Genomic DNA, 5,133 nt, shown 5'->3' on the forward strand with positions numbered 1-5,133 from the left:
GAGGTGATTTTACCCTCTACATAACCAACAACAGATAAACCTCTCAATGGTTCACTAGATAAATATTGTCGAATCTTAACAAGTGACGATTTTCTCCATAACATGGAAATTAGGGTGGTGTTACACAAACAATGATCAAAGGTGAGAGATAAAATACGGCTATGGTTAAAGTCTGCATCAGAATTTTGGTTCGAATAGAAACAATCAACCTTGTGGAACCCATCATGAATCAGACCAAAGCAACCGAATATTAGTTTGATTGCTGGTTGACATAGGAGGTTGAGTCAATAGGTTAGATCAGAGCCACATTCAATCATTTTTCAAGAAAATAAAAGAGAAAAATGAATTGAGACAATCGATCTATATGCATGTTGGGTCTCCCCATTTCATGAGATATATATAGGACCAATGAGAAAGTTCTGCCATCTGTATATCCCATGAAAGGTGGAGTTCTATTCTCATTTATACCCATGTGTGAGTAGAGAATCTAGGCTCAAAATGAATAATAAAAAATAATTTTATAGATTAAAATAATTATTTTAAAAATTATTTCAAAGTATACCTCTCGTGATCATGACCTCAAAAATAAAATAATTCTATCGCACTTAAGTTCTACCGGGAACCATAGTCCTTTGGTTGTAAAGATCACATTGATCTGCACCAAAGAACCACTGTAACCAAAGTTGACAGGATCGCCTAGACGGCAGAGTTGGATGGCAGGTCTGACCCTGCTCCGCACTTTCGCTGCTACCATCGCTACAACTGTAGGAGTTTTGTGTCCGCCCTTGAGGCGTGCCGTACGTCCCCCTTTGTGGGTGTTGTCTATTTGTCCCCTCTGTGGGTGTTGTATATCTGTCCCCTTATGTGGGTGTGGTGTGTTTGTTCTAAGGGTTTTGTGTATGTGTTCCATTTTGGGCTTGAACCAACCCTTATCCTGGCTGACCCTGTCTATTGCATATATGATAGTTTGGTCTTTTTCAGCTCCTTGGTTTGTTTCGAACTTTGTGTACTCATGTAGTTGTGTTTGTACTTTTTTTATTTCTGAATGAAGTACTGTTTACCAAAATAAAAAAAAGATCACATTGATCCGAGGTTAAGGATGTCAAAATGAAACAAAATATCAGAATAGACTGTTTAGGATCAAATTGTGCTATGTCATGGAAAAATGATCCGGTTTCGATCTCATAGGTTTCTGTTTTTGGTTTGGTTTTGATTTGCACTAAGAAACCATTGGTTTTAGATCTTAACATATTAAAATTGCTACTTCTCAATCTATTGGATTATTAGTTTGTTTTTCAATTTTGATTCTTTTAGTTTGCTTAGTGTGATATCTAATAGTATTTTAGATTTTCTTTGTCAAAGGATGTTTAAGATTGAAGCGCTATGAGACTTGGGATCATTCCACCAAAATTTCTTATAAATTCTTGCCTTTTGAGTTGAAGAGTCACTCTTTTTAGACACTTTTGATTAATGAAAAATCATTTGGGTTAATTGATAGAGGATGCTTGGTTTAATAAACAAGATCTGTTGAGATATTTTCCATCTAATCTAGTTGTCAAAAAATTCAACGGATGAGATACTATTACAGCAACCATATGGATTCCCTTATGGCCTGTTTGGTTACATGAATCCAGAGATTTCTGGATTTGAAATCTCTAGATTCATAAATGGGAGATTTCTACTCGTTTGGTTATGTGAATCCCTAGACTCGTAAAATCTAGAGATTCACCATTTTACACTAAAAACATGATCAGTAAATTTATGGGTATGAGGTGAAATCTAGACAATAACAGCATTGAACATTTGAACCATAATTCCATAAATGTTTTTTTAGTATGAATCTATAGATTCCATTCCAAAGATTCAGGCTAACCAAACAGTTAATTTTATTAACCGTGACTTCATAAATTTGAAATCTATAGATTTGAAGTCTCTGGATTTTTGAAATCTCCAAACTCAAGTAATCAAACATGCCCTTAATTATTAATGTAGGAGTTTTAAAAGGGGAAATTTCAAGTAATCAAACATGACCTTAATTATTAATGTAGGAGTTTTAAAAGGGGAAATTTCTTAGATGTACAGGTAAGAGAAAACAAGTAGGGTTGACTTCGTTTTCCACATCCTTATTTGTTATGAGTTTATCATTTTAAATCCAAGAAATGTTCTTTTTTTCCCTAAAGAATAGATCTAAGAAATCAAGAAATTCTAATTAAGAGACAGGTCTACTGTCGAACTGTATTTCAGTGTTTTCCACATTGTTGCTACCACTTTATAGGGAAAGTTTTCCTTTCTATCCTTTTGTTTTCTTGTCCATTCCACTTGAAGCCTGCACAGGAGTGGAAAGTTTTCCTTTCTATCCTTTTGTTTTCTCGTCCATTCCAGTCGAAGCTTGTACAGGAGTGGAAAGTTTTCCTTTCTATCCTTCTGTTTTCTTGTCCATTCCAGTTGAGGCTTGCAGAGGTAAGTATTCATGACAGAAAGATTTCACGGTGTCCTCCTTAATGCAACTTCACTTTAGAATTTGGAAAATAAGTTAGAGCTTGTGTATTAGTGCTTCTGTTGTTATTTTCTGTGGATTTTGTTTAAGGTATATGGCTGCTCTGTATGGATATTATCCGTTGCTTTTTGTTTTCCTTTCCAATTCTTCTTGTTTAAGCTGTTCTAATATCAATAGGTGTTATATCTTCAAGTTATGACAAGACTCTAGTAGTTGTGATCTTCGCATATTTATTCTTCTGAAGTGAAATTAAGAAGGGTATTGGGAGCCTTACTGACTGGTCAATGTTGGTAGTTTTTCTAGTGATTCGACTACAATTACAATGAGAAAAGGATCTCAAAGCTGCAGTCATAAGATCAAGCTACAAGTTGATGAGTACATGGAAGAAAAACTAGAGACGATCAGTTCGCTTCGTTCAATGGCCAATGTTTCCTTAACTGACTCTGCCACATGTAGAGAAGAAGAAAGAGGACATGATGAATGCCAACTTAGTGATGAGGAATCAAGAAAGTGGCCAACTCCATTGATGACAAACTAAAAGAGATCAGTTCCTTGCAATGCGATTTTGATATATTTCGAATTCCCCCGCAGCTACACAACTTAAATCCTGAAGCCTACACACCTCAGTTGGTCTCAATTGGGCCTCTGCACAGCAACAAGGAATACTTACAGACCATGGAAATGCATAAGTTGCGGTATTTAAAGCGCCTTCTAAATAGAGGCCATACGGAAAGATTAGATGTTTTTGTCAAAGCTGTGAGTAACTTGGATTCAATTTTCCGCGGAGCTTATTCAGAAGCCATTGGTCTTGGAAAAGAAGAGTTTGCAGAGACGATGGTGGTGGATGGCTGTTTTATACTCGAGCTCTTACATATACTTGCATTCTCGGAGAAGGATTATTTGGTATCAAATCATTTATGGTTTTGTCAAATTTCACGAGACTTGATTAAGATGGAGAATCAGCTTCCCTTCAATGTTCTCCAGATCTTACATTGCCTAATCTTTCAACCGTTGCAAGATTACACCTTCAGTCAGCTTACCTGTTACTGTCTCTTAACTTTGGTTGCATCTGGACTTCATGGCCCAACTCTTACTACTGTTGAACATATAAAGTTATTGGAGTTGCCAGAGGGTGGAGCAAAGCATTTTGTTGATCTTTTACGATGTGCACTCATCCCATCATCTCTGAAGAAGATGAAACACACTGGAAAGGTTAAACGACTTAAGTTTTGCGCCTCAAAACTGAGGACCGCTGGTGTCAAAATTTTGAAGAAGGAGAAGAACTCTCGTTCTCCAGAGACGTCTTTGTTTGACGTGGAGTTTGATAAGGCCAAGGGAGAACTGAAAATCCCAATTATCATCATCTTTGATGAAACTGAAGTGGTCCTTAAAAACCTTATTGCTTATGAACAATGTTTAGACCATCATGAGCGTTACTTCACAGCCTATGCAGCATTCATGGATGATCTCATTGACACTGTCAAGGACATCGAGTTACTAGTGCATGCCGGAATAATTGAAAACCGCTTTGGAAGCTCCGAAGCTCTGGTGGATTTATTTAACAACATTACCAAACATGTTATCATTGGGAATTCTTATTTCTCTTCTCTTATCACCCACTTGGAGGAGTACTACAAGAAACCTTGGAATCAATCCAAGGCAATTTTGATGCAGAGCTATTTCAATACACCATGGGCATATATTTCATTTGCTGCGGCAGTGTTCCTCCTCATCTTGACGATAATACAGACTGTCTGCTCCATCACACAGATGAAATGAACAATTCCTTTGCTGCAACACTTCTCCTGCTAGCATTAAAATACAGCACACTGGCTGTAATTGCTTCTAGCTATCAAGGTCCTTGAAGAAAGAGAATTGGAACTGTGCCATGAATTGTTATCCTGTATTTGTCTTTAAAAGTATCCAAAGAAAGAACTTGTACGCCACAACAAAGTCATCTTTAATAAAGAGTTATTTCCATTTGACCTTGTCTTTAGAGATTGCATTCCATGGCGAGTCATCCTCTATCCGTTAGGGTAAAGGTTTGTGCTCCCTTGACACTCTCCAGCACACACTAGGAGGGGGCGCATAAAATTCACCAAGACCTTACCTCTAAATCATTTTGTCACCACTCAAAAGTGTGAGGAGTACAAATCTCTACCCTAACAGGTAGAAGATCCAAACTCTACCATAGTTGATGGTTGTGGCTGTACCACACATATGTTGACGGGTCATGATTTTGTCGATATTGAGATGTGCGGTATAGCCCAGCCGTGGGAAACCTCTTTATTGGCACTCCATGGGTGCTGAGCCTTGTAGCGGAGACTAGCACAATCCTTCTACATATGACAATATATTTAGGTAGGTAGAAATAGAAAAAATAAACTTACTTTGAGCCCTTGCAGCCTTTTTTCCCTTCCCTATCTCGTGTAACTCCCCCTGCTCAATGCCTCTCTTCCCTTTTCGAGTGCCCCCCCCCCGGGTCTTTCTTTCCCATCTTACCTCCGTGTGGGTTCTACCTCTCATGTGGACCCAATTTGTCCTCTTCTTTCCCTTTCTCCTCCTCCCTTCCCCCTCTATTACCCAACCCTTCTACTCAGCACATCCCCCTACTCTTCCCAATCTGACAGAAGATA

At 38.0% G+C, this 5,133-nt stretch overlaps 1 pseudogene; it reads left to right on the forward strand.

The window, feature by feature from the left end:
* The first annotated feature begins 2,819 nt into the window (after positions 1–2,819).
* On the forward strand, positions 2,820–4,391 carry LOC149022694 (UPF0481 protein At3g47200-like; annotated as a pseudogene).
* Positions 4,392–5,133: the final 742 nt, after the last annotated feature.

This window comes from Hakea prostrata, chromosome 3 (assembly GCF_041222555.1).
Source record: "Hakea prostrata isolate BN-2017 chromosome 3, UWA_Hpros_2, whole genome shotgun sequence".
Taxonomy (NCBI): domain Eukaryota; kingdom Viridiplantae; phylum Streptophyta; class Magnoliopsida; order Proteales; family Proteaceae; genus Hakea; species Hakea prostrata.